Here is a 17,638-nt window from a genome sequence, read left to right as displayed (position 1 = left end):
GGCCATGGCTGCAGCAGCACGGCATGCCATCTGGATGGTCATGCCAAGCATGTATTAAGTGTACGTGCTTCCAAAAGTAGGATCTCAGTATCGTTTGTGGATACGTTTATCGAGATATTACTTCGTGAAGCTTACTAAACAGGCTAAATATTTATGCAACAATATTCCACTTGCTGCTTATTTTTGTTCGTAGACACTATTGACGCATTATCGTGTTCTATACAAAGTAACACTTAACATGTCCTGACGTTTAGAATGTTTTCTCGTGTCAATCGCTTGGCTGCAAGTTAAATTTTATTTTTGCTTAGCACAGTATATTTCTCTCTTTATTTTGGTTTTATTTGTTTGAAACTCTTTCCTGTGCTGTAGCATTTATTTTCATATTTTTCTTTCTGTTTATGTTACACGCATAGGCAGTGGTTGTCCATTAAGAATTCGAAGTGCAGTGTGCCATATATACCACAGGTCTAAGCATGTGCCGTGCATACCAATGTTTTTGCATACCATTTCTGCTGTGTTCTAAGAATAACTGTCACTGGCAAATACACATTTGATGAACTCAAGTTTCCTGAAATAAAATAAGAAGTGCACTATTCATTGTGCTGAAGTTATTTCGGTAATAAGCTGTCTTTAGGTTAGTTTGCTGTGTTTTCTCTCCCTTTCTTTACATTCTTTGCAAGCTACCGACATTCATGCAAGCAGGCATTGCAGCAGTTCTGAATGTGTGTCTACTGCAACAATATTGAAGCTAGTTTGCACACACTACAGGATGCCAACCGATGCCCATCACGGTTATTGTACATTTCTCAGAACCAGTCGAATCCACTAGGTGAAGTTTCTAGTGCCCGTTTGAGATCGCCGGTCAGTTCATGTAACTTTTCAGGAATTTACACAGTAAAGGAAGGGAGACCATACAACATGACCTCGGCTAACAAAGGGCTCTTTAAGTTGATCTAAGGATTTAAAAACTTGCACAGGATGTGCGTTTCTATTATGCATAGGTTAATTTGAGAGGGAAGGCAGAAGTTGTAATGCAAAGGCATCAGATCACAATAAACGGTGTTTGCATAAAAAGAGTATTTAAATAGGCTCAGAATAATTTCTATCCCTTGCCATCAAGAAAGGACGCCTTTCTTCATGCATTGATAATGGCGGCTGGCTCGCACGTCTTGTTTTTTATGTGGTATGCCTCACTGATTTCTCTTCCCTATATTAAACGGTGGGTGAAAAGAAATAAGAGATCTCAATCCGGCGTGAAGCCCAATTGTGGCAATGAATGGCCAAGTCGGACGAGCACACCGGTCTTTTGATTGGAATATGTTGATCTTATAGGTACATATTTGGCACTGGCCAATCTGCCCTGTGCGCCATTGACCACGTCTGAATAGAATATAGTGCACTGCGTCTGAAACACACGGGAAAAATTGGCGCTATCTTTAACAGAGCAAGCCTCGCTCTCCTCCTGGCCTTTCTCACTTCAAATTGGAACAGTTCTGTATAATCTGCATATCTGATTTTTTGTAGAGTGAGAGAGAGAGCAAATGATAAATGAAAGGTAGGGAGGTTAACCAGGACTGAGCCCGGTTGGCTACCCTACACTGGGGAAAGGGAAACGGGGACGGAAAGATTAAAGAAAGAAGAGAAAGTCCACCGGGGATATCGTTCAGTCACTCAGTCCGGATCACAGACGCTTACTCAATCCTGTATCTTTCAAATATCGCAGCAGCGCTTTTGTGGCCTTTTGTAGCTGCGATATGTGAGGCCATGGTCCCAAGATCTTGTTCAAGGTGAACGGTTTTCTATCTAACTGGTTGAGAGCTGTGCAGAGTTCTTGTCTTTCATTTTGAAATGATGGGCAGTAGCACAGTAGATGGTCTATAGTTTCTTCGACACCGCAGGCATTGCACTCGGCGCTATCAGCCATTCCAATTAAAAACGTATATGCATTCGTGAATGCGACGCCCAGGCGTGAGCGGCACAGCATTGTTTCCTCATTACGCGGAAGCCCTGGTAACAGCCGCAGTTGCATAGATGGATCGAGGGAATGCAATCGATGTTGAGTGAAATCCGGTGTGTGCCACTTCTCCAATGTCATACGGTGCGCTAGCTTGCCTAAGTGTTGGGCTGCGTCAGCCCGCAGTAAAGGTATAGAAATAAGGGTTGCTCCTTCATGTGCTTTCTTAGCAGCTTCGTCAGCGACGTCCTGATTTATATATATAGGCACCTAGGCAGTGGAGGCTTGCTTAGTTAAAGATACTCAAAATTTGTCTCGTGTCTGTCAGAGGTAGTGTATTCTATTCTTTTGATCATGTGTATATTTAGTCCAATATACATGTGGCATGCAGACTGGCCGGTGTCTCAGCAGGCGCCTAGGAGAGCACCATAATTCACTCAAGGGACCAATGGGCTCGTCCCACTTGAGCGCGCATTGACACGAGGAGCTGTGCGCCAGATTCAGATTATTCGTCTGTTTTGTTCAGTCATGGTGAGCAGTTGATGCAACAAAATTTGTGACGAATACGAAATCCGAAAAAGGGGCATGTGTCAGCCAACATTCATTATGATTGCATGACAAAGAGGAACGCTCTCTAAGGACATGGAATAGCAATCGCCATGCTTATTTATTCAATTTTTATGCACGTATTCATTATCATGCTTTTATGCATTCTTTTTCAACTTGTGCCCTCCTTCTGAAAGAAGCGCTCTGGTCTAAACGATAGAAAACACCAGACATGATGTGGCGTGTTTCTTGATTGGGATATATGCCAGCAGCTTTGAGGCGAACACAGGCATGACATAGTAGGCTTGTAATGTACGCGAGCTGTGCCAGTAGGTGATGGAGATATTCTATAACGACTGGCACTTGGATGTATTGGGGATGCATTGGGTTGCCCATACACGTGCGCTCCTATGCTCATTTCCAAGCCGAATCATCGGATAGTGAAAAGATTTTCGAATTCCCGCTAGCTATCGACAGACGCTGCTGCCATTTCTCGAGTGCAAACCGAATCAGCTGAACTTGTTCACAACATGTACACACGCCACAGCGGACCCACGCTGTATGTTTGTATAGCCAAGAGCAATTTCCGCATACTGTAGTTACTGCTCTACCCGAAGGCCACAGAGTCGTTTCTCAAGACCTTTGTTTGAACCGACGTCGCATAAAATTATAGCGGAACTAGCTATACCATCTCCGAACCGTTCTGCAGCAATTCATACAGTCTGTATTTTTATGGTTGATTGTCAAGTTTTCGTAATTTTCTGTCCTTTCTCCCATGCAGAGTACACGTACGCTCACTTCAAGACGACGACCCTCACCTCAAGAAAAGCCTCTGCTCAATGATAACTAGCGAGATTAAATTAAATGAAAATATCGCATCCTTAACAGAGGGATACTATGTTTTACTTTCATTTAACCTCCTGCATTGGAGGAAGCATTGTAATTCTCAATAATTCTTTCTGTTAACTTTCTTTCGTTGAGTAAGGTCCAACATGCAGCATATGTACGGGCCCACGTACATGACAAATGTGCTGCACCTTTGCTTATATATATAAATATATAAATATATATATATATATATATATATATATATATATATATATATACATATATATATATATATATATATATATATATATATGTAGTCTGCATATATCAAGCAAAGAGGGCAGGCACAGGTAAAATCGTTAAAAAAGATCTGACTGCCATCGGGACACATGCGAAAATGTGATCACCTGCGGCGGCAAATCTTGCTATAGAAATTATGTGAACCCTGGCAATCTAATGCATGAGCTCATTAGAGGTTCGTTAGGAACAGATGAAAGAGCCACAAGAAAACTGCTGTGGCGCGCACATTAGGAAGATCTTTCATGCTCACAAGAAATACACTTGTGAAGTATTCAACAGAAAGAGGGCGTCCAATATGTTTTACAATAACATTAGGAATGTATAAGAAAATTCCAAAGAGACACATCAGAAATTCAAATAGCTGTGGTGTCAAAACTCATTAGACTTTCATGTGAACCGAATCTCATATTTTCTTCAGGGTAACCGCAACCGATGTACGGGCTGTACGCTCAAGTTACCATGACCTTTGGTGACGTCCCACTCTATAGCCTTCATCGGCGGTGATATAGGAAACGTATTGAAGGATTCAAATTGCGAAGAATTATACAGGGTGTTTCACTTAATTTGAGCCCAACTTTAATCTATGCGAATCCTACGTAGCTACTATAGAGAAACAAGATAATGTTGTTTGCGATCGCTTGGAGATACTCAGATATGTTTTTTTGCATTCCCGCAGATTCGATAATTAGTCTTAATTATTAAACTGCTCAATTAGTGTATTTAGATGTAAAGTCTCAATGAGAAAATTGTAGAGCAACATGATAAATTCCCGATATAGCTTTCTGTTGCTCATCACGTGCTGCACAGAAATGTTGTGCGAGTGTGAAAGCTCGCGAATACACACAATGTGCCTCGAGCGGCGAGTCGTGCAGCAATATATATATATATATATATATATATATATATATATATATATATATATATATATATATAAAGTGAGTGTGTGTGTGTGTGTGTGTGTAAAGAAACTTGTAGACTGGAACTAGACCAAAATAAATGTACGGCTTGTCAACTTTTGTTTATAGACAATCTATAAATCGGGAGTAGACAAAAATAATCATCTTATCGACTCTCGTCTGTTGACAATTTACAAATAATCAATAAGGATAAATGGAGAATGTATCGAATTTAGCCTACAGCTAATCTACAAGGCGGGAGCAGAAGAAAGAAACAAGCATCATATCGACTTTTTTCTATAGACGGGCTATAGAATGTGAGTCGACTAATATAAATAGATACCTAATCAACTTTTGTTTATAGATTACCTATAAACTGGGAGTAGACAAAAATAAACACCTCGTCGGCTATCCTCTATAGAGAGTTTGTTCACATAGAATAGAAAAAAACAGAGACTGTATCGACTTTTGTCTAAGATGGTGTATATTCGGGAAATGGACAAAAAGAAACAAACACCTTATCTACTTTTTTTCTATAGACCGTCTATAGAATGCGAGTAGCGAAAAAGAAATAGAAACGTTATCAACTCTCTTCTATAGACAGCCTTTAGATTTTGTATCACCAAACGACCAAATCTATCGAAAGACCAAGTCGTCTATAAGAAGTCTATATACTTTCTATAGACAGTGTAAACTCGAGAGGAACCACCTCAAAAATGTAGTGTTTTGATTGATTCCAACGCAGCTCTACATTGCTTGTTTTGCACCTTGCGCAGTGGACCTAACGAAAAACCCTTTCTAGAAACACGAAAGCTGCTTCATCGTCTCGTCGAAGAAGGACGCGACATCACATTTCAGTAGCTCCAGAGACAGGGTGTGGTGTAATGGCCAACGATCATGCCAAAGAAGCTGCTTGATCTGCTCATGAATATGGCGTGCAGGAGCCAATCCCGCTGCCAAGAAAACATGCAGCATCAAAACATCGAGTGTTGCAAATGATGTCACACAATCGTTGTGGAACACACCTAGTCTCCAGCACACACGTCCGCATCGATGGGACCACTGTCTTTGACTTCGTCCTGCACCTGGACCATACCGAGCCGAGGTAACGGTACTTTCCTGACTGTGGATTGGCATAGCTTTTTCCAAAATCCTTTGCTTTCAGCACCAAAGGAAAGATAGTGCTGCTTATGACCACTGCGGCAACGAGGAAACTATCGAACACGTTCTTTGCCGTTGTATAGGATACAGCGCACAAAGGCAGTCGCTCGCGACCGTTCTTCTGCGTCTTAACGACCGGTCGCTTTAGGAGCAAGCCGTCCTGGAACGCCGGCCACACAACCAGTTGGTTAAGGCATTCTTGAAATCTTTCGCGGAACGCGCTTCGCGTTCAAGTAGCAAGACGTGCGGCACGTCGGCTCCGAGCGAAATCTTTTAGTGCGAACCACACGCCCTAATGCCACAGCTCATGTGCCAAGCACTTCCTAAAGGTGAGCCCTGTTCAGCCGTTACTTCCATTATTCGATCCCAATCTGTTTTCATACTGTCACCACGTCAAAATATCGGCCCCTCGCCGGCCGGCCCGCTGGGACTTGCCTCGCTAGAATCTAGGCCTATCAACGGCAGCGCACGCATCACCAACAGCCATGAAGGTGCAAGAGCAGGGTGAAGCCCTCGACATGGCAGCGCTCAGACCTGAAATCTCTGAAAAGCAGCTGTACCCCTTCATGCAGCCCCTGTTCCAGTTAAGCCATAGGATTATTTACGAGGGGGTAGGGGGGGGGGGTTCCCCCACACTTTGAAAGCGCGCACTTTTGGCTGCTTGCTGGAGAGTCCAACGAAACTACACCTCAAGCTAAAATTTCGTTCTTAGTAGAGAGGCCACGCAAGTAATGCTTTGCTTTACTACGCATCCCCTGCATGGGCCACAACGATTGTCTTTTGTGCCTCCTCGGGATGGGCTGCACCGGACGGCGCGCTGTATTCGCCATGCACGCTCGCGTTGCGGAGGAGGCCTGGCTCAGGGCAATTCCCGACCTAACAAATGTTAAGTTGTGCTACTTGCAACATGCCCTGTTTTTTTTTTTTTTTTTTTTGGTGCGACCTCTACAGCTGTATTTGAAAACAATCAGCTGGCTATATTTAACGTGCGGGCGATGGGGAGGTACGGACAGAGCATTATAACCAGCAGCGCCCAACGACTGGGGAGCCTTACGGCATGAAAACGTTAGATTATCGAATGCTAGAACTAATGAATTTTCATCCAGGGGTAGCCTACATAGTGTTGAAGTCTCAGTATTTGATCGCCATAAGAATTCTAATCGAACCGCTTATAGGTATAACCACCGAAATTAATTGCAATCACTAGTTATCGCAGATATGTTTGTGAAAATGGCCTTGGTCGAACAAGCAGAGCCATTTCAATACCAATAGAAAACTGGGTTAAATCTTTCCTAAAGGCATGTGGCCCCTTCTGAATGTCGACTTCATTTTCAGGATGTTTATAAATAGGAGCTACACTACTGCTTGTTTCCTGGAAGCCCCGAGATATCTTATATATTGAAAAAGTGAGGACCACTTCTTGCTGGCGTGTACTGAAAATTTGAACTGCGTAGGTTGCTTATGGGATCTGAAAACAGTGGCTGAATACTTGTTTACGTCGAATTTTTATGCCTTATACACCGCATTTAGTTGTTTTCCTCTGAAATCATCGGTCAACTATGCCGGGCCCTGTGTGATTTATTAGAACTACGAAGGAACGTTTTGAGTTACGAGGGATAAATGTTTATTACATGTAAGTTTCATACAGCTTTTGTAGAAAGCTACTCATCGCCGCATTACTGAGTGTCATACTGCCGCTGATCAAAATGGTTCCCTGACTCCAAAAACAACAGCACTAGACATGGACTTGAAATTCTGAGCAAATAGGACAAAATGTAAGCCCAATGCGTTGCGAGACGTTTGTTTCGCTACTCTAAACGCAAGTTCTGCAGATAACTAGTAAACCTTCGTTTATTTATGTTTTCTTGTATTTCACGTGATTTGCAGTTTCTTTCTCCAGTGCCCTCAGTGAGCTAAACAAGGCATATTGTTTATATCTTGAGGAAATTAGGAGCATTTTATGAGTAATGTGTAAGCAACGTTCCAAATGGGTGGATAAATGTGTTTTTTTTTTTCAGTAGAACACGTATGTAAATGGTCCATAGCGTCATTAGTCTATTTTACTAGTTGTGCGAAACTTCAGTGGCTATGCTGGCATGATTACAATTACAACTTAGGTGCAATTTTGCGAACATAGGAGGAAAATGCGGTAAGTTTATGTGCGATGGTAAATGTGTGTTGATTAAATACAGCTTTTCAACAATTGTAAGCAAGTATTCGAAAGTATCACGCTGCTATTATTAGCTGTGTTTCGCAATGTCTCAAGGTAATTCTGCGTTTCGGATCTTTTATACTTTCAAGGAATGGGGAGCACTTTCTGTGCAATGTGTCACGTAATTTTAATGTGCCTTTCTTATTTTCTAGCGTTACGAATAATTTTGAACCACCATTTTTATTCTTTTTTATAATTCCATGCATGATATATTTGGTTCGCCTGGTGTCGTCACTGAACTAAAGGAGTAAGGCGTGTCCTGCGCCGAGCGGTACTGTGTAACATTTGGTAGCCGTTGAAGCGCCGTCGCCAGAGCAAGATGAAGTACACGCGTCAATATATTTGTGCACCGTCATCGACATAGTCCTCAAGGCTAAAAATTCTTTTAAGCTAGTTCTGGCGAACGGTTGACGTCAATTATTTCAGTGACATTCCAGCTCAGAAGCTTATGTTATATGTGCGGCTGGTTTCATTGGAAAGGGCAACTCACAAGAAGGACGGGAACAGCAAGCCGCTCTTTCGGCGTTTATCACCGACCTTGACTGCATGACTCGCACTAAACTTTGGCCAAGGCTTTACAAAGCACATAAACAGCACCGCATCCACCCTTCCGAGCTCATTGCAGTTTGTGCAAACGCTACGAGCACTAGTACGGTACATGCGCTAAAAGGCCGGACTGGTGATTCTTTTTCAAGTCACAGAGGTACGTACTTTCCAACTCTGTATCAAATATAGATTACTGTAATTCACTCATAGTTCTTCCTTCACTTTTGCCAATGTGTCTGAAGCCATTGGTTTTCATGTCTTTGGTGCGATAAAACGTCTTGTGGTACGATGGCGTCACATTATTTTCCACGCAATCACTCGTTAATTTGTCAATTGCCCTAAGTTTATTCATGCGTGCTCCGACCTGGAAGATCAATTTTACGACGTTTTGCAGTCGCTTACAGATAAAGTCGTATTATTATTCGCCACTCTTTTACGGTGTGGCTGGGGGCAAAATAGCCAGCTTCACAATTTCTTGCGCATCATGTGTCAACCACTCATTCCTAGGCACATTCTTCAAGGAGTGCACTCATATCAAAGCTGCGACTATGATCCTCAGTTACTTTCATTGAATGTGGTTGGACTTAGTGGAGACAAGAAAGGAATAATACATACAAGCGCTCGCGACTGTTCCAGTACTAGATTGCTCCGATGTCCGGTTATAATATTGCGGGGGAACTTTGCTATTGACAAAAATGTTCTCGCGAAATATTTTTCCAAAGAAAATTCGCGGTTTGAGTACATATCTCGGTTCAACATATTATTCTCGATGCTATTCAGCCCAATTTTCTTCTATTGCACATTACTTTTTCGTGAACTGGTTTCATTGTGACCTGCTGACTGTACACTTTAACTGCTTCAAGAGGTGCACAATAAGGAGCTTTCCTTTATTTGCTAGGTTATTTCTATGTGACCCGAGCCTTCAGCCTGCCGTTCAACTTTGCCAGTTCAGGTGATCATTTATTTGATAAAATATACCTCTGATTTCAACTAGGTTAAGAATTGCGGACCGCCCGTTCACGGTATTGCAACCAACCACAAAAATATCAAAGCTTTTTCTGTTGATATCAAAGGCTTGTGTTATTCTTTGCCGCACGGTGGTCTGCTGTCCTGTGTTGAGGCCGCAATTGATGAATGTGGTGCCGTCGATTTCCAGAACGCCTGTGGTATGAGTACGGCGGGCTTCTTAGAGCTTTTATTCTTGTATTTGACGTCAATTTTGTTGCCTCTGACAATAACACAGCTGCAAAAGCAGGGTGTTATTACATAGGATCACGTATTGCACCGGTTTTAAGCGATTTCTTTTTAGCTCATTGTGGCGAAGCTCTTCTTGAGCGACTAGATGATCGGAGGGTTTTAAAAGTTTTTCGCTATGTTGATGACTCTTTAATTGTTTGAAATGGACCTGCTTTTTCAGACCCTATTGTCTCTCGTATTTTAGAGTCCTTTATCGCATGCTTTACACCGCTTACATTTACTGATGAGTTGCCCGCCCTGGCAGCATTAGGTTTTTAGATCTTTGGCTGCATTTTAACCACGATCATGCTAGCTGGGTGTATGAGCCTAGAGTTAAAAGCCTCCTTTGCCGTTCAGCTCGGCTCAGTCGAAGCTGGTAAAGAGAATTATTGTTCTTTCCCTCTTCTCGAACGCGCTCTGCAAGTCATGCGAAGTGTTCAAAAGCAGGTAAAGCGTTTGGAGGCAGCGGGTTATCCATAACATATCAATGTTTCCGTCGCTGAAGGTTTGCATCGCAGAAAGAAAATTACATCATGCATGAACGACGGGCAGAGAGCTTATTGGAAAAGGAAAATGGAAGAAAAAATGAAGAAAGAAAAAGTAGCCGTGATACCTTTCCTGTATACAGTGTCTAACAATCTAAAGAAGGTAGGGCAACGTTCTGGCGTAAAAGTGGTTTTCACGGTGCCAAAAAAGCTATTGAGTGTCTGAAAAAACCGCTGCCCTATACTCGAACGCGGGAGCCTGAATGCAGTATGCAACCGCGATAACTGAGTACGTCAAAGTGACGTGTACGCGGTAAAGATGAATTAATATGACAAATAAAACTGAATTATATATATTCATCGCTGACAACGCCTCGTAGTATGAGCGCCGGCGGCGAAGGCGCCGTCCCGATGCTTGGTGGGTCCAAGTGATATAGCTTTATTCTTGTGACGTGGACGATGTCACAGGCAGACCACGCCATGGTGACATCTAGATCTTCGATTTCAGATCTGACGTCGGTTATATAGGGAAGACACGATACGGGCCAGAATATGGCAAATCAACTTCTCTCAAAGACCAACACGTTGTGGTGGTGTCCAGAGGAGGACCACGTCACCAGGGTTGAAATGGGCATCGCAGTGGCGGGCGTCATAGACGCGTCGTTGCTTTTCCTGCGAAACTTTGAGACGCCAGCGGGCAAGTTCACGCCATCCGCAGCTCTAGAGATGACACCACGGGTGTATTATGACGTCGTGTGAAGGGTTGTGGCAAGGAGGGTGTCGAAAGAATGTGCGCGGTTACGAATTTTAAAAGAAAAAAATGAAGACACCTGCGGAATGATGGCAGGACGCGTTGTAGGCAATTGTTAAAAAAGGGAAGGCGGCGTCCCAGTCCCTATGCTCAGCAGACACGTAAATGGCGAGCATGTCTGTGACAGTTAATACGCTCTGTCAGCCCGTTCGGTTGGGGCTGATACGCCGTTGTAAACTTCTGTTGTGTAGCGCAGCAGTGCAAGATGTCCTCAACTTGCGATAGAAAGTGCCGTCCCCGGACGGCAAGCAGTTGTCGAGGAGCGCCGTGGTGAAGTATTGTATCTTCGAGGAGGAAGTCAGCCACGTCGGTTGCACAGCTGCTAGGGAGAGCGGGTGAAGTCGCATAACGCGTGGTGTAGTCCGTAGCAACTGCTATCTATTTCTCTTCATTGACCGAGTGAGGAAAAGGGCCAAGGAGGTCAAGACCGAGGCAGAGGAATGGTTCTGCTGGCATTTCAATGGACTGAAGGCGCCCAACTCGAAGGGCGACTGGTTTCTTGCGGTGCTGACAGGATTTGCTGAAAGCAACGTAGCGGGATACAGAACGGTAAATTGCGGACCAGGAAAAGCGACGTCGCACGCGGTCATAGGTCTTTGAAACTCCTAGAGACGCAGCGGTGGCAACATCGTGCAACTTTGCAAACATGGTCTGACGCATGCGCCTAGGAAGGACGAAAAGCACTTCAGGTCCATCAGGGAGCATGTTGTTTTGCCTAGGGCGTGCATCATTCACGTCACTGCCTCCGTCACTCCCTTCAAAGTGTCACGTCCTCTTCGGATTTCACCGGCGCCGTGTCTACTGCGGTGTACTCTTGACGCCACATCAAGAGTGTATAAAATGAGGTGTGCCTAATGCATGCGTCATTGAACACGTCACGTCACTGCCCCCCGCGCGTCATTGCTCTTCGAGTTTCATCGGTGCTTTGACTGCTGCCATGCACTCCAAAGCGTTTACCTCAGCTGCAGCTGCGAAACGTGGTAGCCCACAGAAGCACGCCTCAGAAGACGAAGCAAGAGAACACAAAAGAAGACGACATAGTCCCGATAGAGCTACCATTACGCATAAAATAAAATTAATCGTTCTGCATCAGAATGGCCCAGATGCTTTCAGCCTGTGGCCAACGTATACGCGAAGAAAGACATCGCTTTCACAGGAAGAACTTTAATGCATCTAGAAAACGTCAATCGAGAACTTTTCACATGAGCTATTAAAATGTTTTTCTATTCCCACACGTAAGCAGTCTTAAGTGTCTCTGTTGAATTTTTTAGGAAACCTTTACGACTTCATATTATTTCAACTCTCCACACACACACCCACACAAAAACATCCCTTCCTAAACACGTCTACGTTTCCAGCAGCCTCACTGTGACAATGTTTCAGAAAAACAAAAAGCGTGAAGCGACTGCATTGAAACACTCACACCTTAACAGCCCTAATACGCCCGAATATTATTTTTCATGTTTTCCATTTCCAGCAAGGCCTACCCTTGTTACAAAGAGGCAAATGCAAAATTTTGTACGACCGAGCGAATTAATCGCCTGCGAGTGTAAGGTGCGACTGCTCGATCACCCATACAGCTCCGCTTATACGCGCGTACGATAGGACACACGTAATCCGTTACGTTGTGTCATCTTCATTTGAACAAAACATAATACCTAAACGAAACAAATCGAAAGCTAACTCAAATTCAATGGGGAGCTGTTTCTGCATCTACAGCACCTTATGTCTTTGCAGGAAAGGTTCTCGCACCTAGATCAGACTTCCTTATAACAGAATATGCAATAGGACACCCACTAAATCACTCGGCGTCAGATTCGGCCACACGTTATTTTGGCTGGACGAGTTTTGAAGACAAACCTTACAAGACATGTGGGGGCCACGCGCTAAACATAGCACCACTCAAATGTTTTTTTTTTTTTTTACATAACTCAGTTTTCGTCAGCAACTGCATATACATAAAAAGCGTCATTTTAATGTATCTGCAGTTGCTGATCCAAAATATCCATTTGAGTGCTAAATGTTGCGTGTTGCCATCACAGGGCTCAAATGGTTTTGTTTTTATGCTGACATTCTTTCGTGATTTCTGCTTTTCGGACGCTCTTTTAGTCACTTGCGCAAATGGCACTTACTTTTCAGACACAGGTGAACAGGAAAAAGAACAGAAGCATGATTGCGCTTCTGCTGGTAGTTTCTGTTTTGTTAGACCTAACGAACACCAGGTCTTATAGCGGAGTAACTTTTTCAAAAGGTGAGTAAAGCAAAGAAACGTATACAATAAAATTATGTTAATAACATAGTTGTTGTATCATTTCTAGTATTGTGTATATCCAGGTAAACGCTAATCTCTCACTTCTTACGGTAAACGTTATCTGTGAAAGGGATCGATTAGTACTTAGACGCTGTTTAATACTGCACTGGACTGGAAAGATTTATTATGGTCCTGCAAGACGCGCTTAGCGCTTAGCGGGCGTCTCCCACGTAGGGACTGACAGAAAGTACCTCGCGGCTGCTTCGTGGGCCTGCTGGACGGCCTATTGCTGGTCGGCGAGTGGTGAGCTTCTCAGGGACATCTCCCACTTGTCCAAGGTAGAGTCGGGAAGAGCGTTTCTACACTCCCTGCGAATGTGTACGAGTGTCGCCGTGTCTCCGCATGAGGGGCACGTGTCGCTGAGATACGTTTCAATATAGAAAACGTGTAATTTGGCAGGGTTTAGGTACATGTCTGTCTGTAGTAACCGTAGTGTTAGCGCCTACGGCCAGTTAAGTTTGGGGTGTGGTGGCGGGAAGATGCGGCTCCCCAAGTAGAAGTGTTTTGTAATTTCGCGGTACGTAATTAGCGCGTCCCGATTGTCTTCTAGCTCGACGAGATGGGGTTGCCCGGGGACGGTGCGGTAGGTAAGCAAACACACTGTGCCGTGGGAGATCTCGTTGATTTTGGGCGCGGAGCCAGATCACAGTGGCGTGCTTGAAGGTGCTCGGATCCTCGCTACGGATGATGCTCAACGCCTGGTCGGAGACGACGCCACGTTCTGAGGCCTTTATGGCCAGTCTGCAGTCGCTGTAGCTCACTTCCTGTTTGCCGTCGAGCATGGCCAGAGCTATGGCTACTTGCTCCGCCACCACGTGGTCTCGGGTGAGGATTGTGCTGGAGTTGAGGGTCCGCTGCGTGAAGGAGGCCAAAACCGCGGCTAAGGCTGGTTTTTTGTGGTAGGCGGCGGCGTCCACGAACGTGACGTGCTCCGCTTTCATGTCTATGCGCTGGAGAAGGGCAGTAGCCCGCGCGAGGCACCTGCTCCTGTTGTGGTCAGGATGTATGCTTCGCGAAATATAAGTGATTGTGATGAAGTCTCGGATCTCGCTCGTTTCCGACGTCAACTTCGGTGGATCCCTGGTTGACGAAGAGAAGAGAACCCGAGCTCGCGCAGAATGTGCCGGCCCGCCTTGGTGGTCGTGAGTCGGATCACCTGCGTTCGCTCCTGAGCCACGGCGATCTCTTCCAGCGTGTTGTGCCCGCCGAACTCAAGGAGTTCCTGCATGGAAGTGGTGACTAGAAGGCCGAGGGCCCGTTTCACTACCTTTCGAATGGGGGCGTTGAGTTTATTGCGCTCGCTACGTTGAAAATTGTGCATGGCAGCGACGTAGGTGAAGTAATAGAGAACAAACGCGTGTACGAGACGTAGCAGGTTGTCTTCTATGAGGCCTTGGTGACAGTTAGCCACTCTGGGTACAAGTCGTATGGCGTTCTCCGTCTTGGTTCTGAGCCTCTGCTCCGTTGGGTGTTAGCTCCGCGGGACTCGATGATCATGCCCAGGACCCTGGTGGAGTTTAGTTTGGGAATGGTACGACCGTCCCTGGTGCGAAGGGTGATGTTGCATTCGGCCGGAGATTTCCACCATCTGGGCTTGGCGCCCGGGCATTTGGGCAAGTAGAGCAACAGTTCCAACTTGGTGCGGGAGCACTTGAAAGCAGTGCGTTCGATGTAGCAGTCGTAGGTTTCGACGGCCTCCTGCAGGGCGGATTCTATGAAGCCATCCGCCCCTTCGGAATATCAGGTGGTTACGTCGCCTGCGTAGATGGTGTTGTTTAGCCCACCGACCTTCGAGAGTCGTTCGGAGAGCCGGATTATCCCGAGTTAGAAAAGCGTCGGCGAGAGGATTGATCCCTGGGGGGTGCCCCGCTGTCCGAGGTCAACTGCTTCCGACACAAGGCGTCCTGTGCGTAGGACAGCCTTGCGCCGGGTAATCTAAGGAGCGATTTTAGTTATTATACCATAATAAGCCAACAAACAAAGACACCAAGGACAACACAGGGGAAATTACTTGTATTTACTAAATGAAATAAATAAATTATAATTTAACGAAATTGAAATTGGATGAAAAACGATTTGTCGCAGGTGGTGAACGATCCTACGTCTACGCGAGAAAATGACGCTGTGGTAGCTCAATTGGTTAGAGGATCGCACGCTTAATGCGTAATGGTGTCTTTGTTTGTGGGCTGCTTATGATACTTTCATGCTTTGTCGTTTCTTTATTAGGTCATTTGGCACTTTGGAGAACTTGCGTACTTGTTGCTTTTGTTACTTGACCTTCCACTTCAATTTCTCCTTCTGTAACCGCCTAGTTACGGTTTCATTCATTACCTCTATGTTATCTTCATCTTGCTGTTTTAATACTAAAGCTGCCTAATTGTTTGCAAGCCCCAGCCTCAATGGAAATAGAGAGATGGAATTGCACTATATATATACATAAAATGTGTGTTGGCAAAGAGCAATTCTTCAGGCTACCTTTCAAGCGTAAAGAACTTGAGTGGTGCTACAAGGTATACTTGTTCTGTTTACCTTGTAGCACCACTCACATATATATATATATATATACCTGGTCTATGTTTATAATTTGTAACTATACATTATCCCCATCTTTTTCGGTGGAAGTGCTGGGTAAACCTGCCAGCTTGCCGGCTCCGTCAGCCAAGAACGGACCTTCGAAGCGGTAGCCGTTTTGGTTGCTCCACGATGACCAGCGAAGTGATGACGGCGCAGCAGCCATCTCAGCGACCACAACAAGTGCGGCCCCACGCTAATGTTAGCCAACGTGATTTTCTACCTGAAAGGAACGGCATGCGTGTGGTACCGACACATGAAGATCTTACAAGTTGGGACGCTTGCAAGGAGAACCTGCGGGAGTTGTTTGGCCGACGATTTGGCCGTCAGCAGGCTGCTAGAAGGATGCTGGGATCCCGCGTCCAGACGACCACTGAAACGTAGTACATTTCGTACATACAGGACGTACTGGGCCTTTGACGAAAAGCTGACGCAAAAATGACCGAATCTGACAAGATTTGGCCCATATTGAAGGGAGTAGCTGACGACGCTCTCAATCTACTTGTATTTAAGGACTGCATGGCGACCGACGCCATTGTTAAGGAATGTCAACGTTTCGAACGTCTTTTCGGCTGCCTAACACCGCCGCCACGTCATCGTGCGAAGACCCACCGATGTCTGCGCACTCTACAGTATCGGAAAATGCAACTCGCACTGTCCGCCGCGAACTCGAAGCAATAGCTCCTACGGCCGTCACTCCAGATGTTCAGTCATCCAACCTGTCCACCATGTCGCTCATACAAGCAGTCGTCCGCCAGGATTTCGCGAACCTGTTTATCAAGCGCCGTCTGTTCCATCCGTGCACCTGTACGTACTCCTGCAAGTGCCACCCAGAACCAAATCTACCCTTCGCGCTACACAAACCTGGCTGACTGGAGAACTACAGATGACCGACCCATATGTTTCAACTGCTCGCGCGTTGGACACATTGCCCGCCACTGCCGCAGTAGCTGGTCATCGCTTTCAATCTGGACCACTGGATCCTGGCGTCCTCCTCGACGCAACAGGCGACGTTTTTCCTCTCGCTCTGACCCACATGCTTGCGATGCCTCCGTTCCCCACTCCAAGTTCAGCCACTCACCATTCCCAGAAGGCCGTCGATCTCTATCGCCACGACCATGAGCAAGAGCCCCTGTCAGGCCATATGGCCTTTAGCTCTTGTTTCCTCTTTCTGTAATGAAGAAAGAAACTTCATACTTCAACTTCAACCATGCCGGTCCTCCTCGCCTGCACGGCCTGGCACCTACGCTCCGGAAAATTAAGCTGTGAAGCTCCCTGGAGGTGACGCTGTATCAGTGACCCGGTATAAAAATCCTCTGTTGACTACCTACGCGCCAAAACCTCCTGGACATTCAAGTGGACAACGTTACAGTTACAGCCCTCGTAGCCACCGTAGCGCGCATTTCAATAATGAGCGATGCTCTCCGTAGTTAGCTCAGCAACTTATTACACCTGCTATGCAGAGCACAGTGCGGGTCGCTGGTTGCAGCACGTCTGCTGTTTGGAATGTGCACTGCCCGCGAGTATGAATTGCTGGCCATTAGACCACTGTTTTGTTTGCCATGCTTGCGAAGTGTCCTGAAGACGTGATCATTGGCCTAGACTTTGTCTGGACGCACTCTGCCCTTATCGACTGCTCCTCAGGTGTGCTTTAACTGGAACTTCCTTTTGACGTCCACTGATAACCAACACTCCCAGCCGCTTGCATTTTCTAGAGTGCCTTCATCTGCCACCTCAATTCGCTACGTGCGTCCCGTTACATCCTTCTCCTCCTGTGTGCG

General features: G+C 45.4%; 1 long non-coding RNA gene across 3 annotated transcripts in view; it reads left to right on the top strand.

Annotated features, from left to right (window-relative positions):
- The first annotated feature begins 4,627 nt into the window (after positions 1–4,627).
- Positions 4,628–17,638, top strand: part of LOC129386755 (uncharacterized) — a 34,907-nt gene continuing 21,896 nt past the window's right edge. Inside the window, exons 1-2 of one of the 3 annotated variants that reach the window (XR_011889891.1) lie at positions 4,628–5,629; positions 13,115–13,226. This is a non-coding gene — a long non-coding RNA (uncharacterized lncRNA). Of the gene's footprint in view, positions 5,630–8,376; positions 8,601–13,114; positions 13,227–17,638 lie in introns of those variants that run through there. The other 2 variants (XR_011889890.1, XR_008614063.2) reach the window with 2 other exon arrangements.

The sequence above is a fragment of the Dermacentor andersoni genome, chromosome 8 (genome assembly GCF_023375885.2).
Source record: "Dermacentor andersoni chromosome 8, qqDerAnde1_hic_scaffold, whole genome shotgun sequence".
Classification (NCBI taxonomy): Eukaryota; Metazoa; Arthropoda; class Arachnida; order Ixodida; family Ixodidae; genus Dermacentor; species Dermacentor andersoni.
Note: the sequence above shows the minus strand (reverse complement) of the source record. Positions and strands in the feature narration are given on the sequence as shown.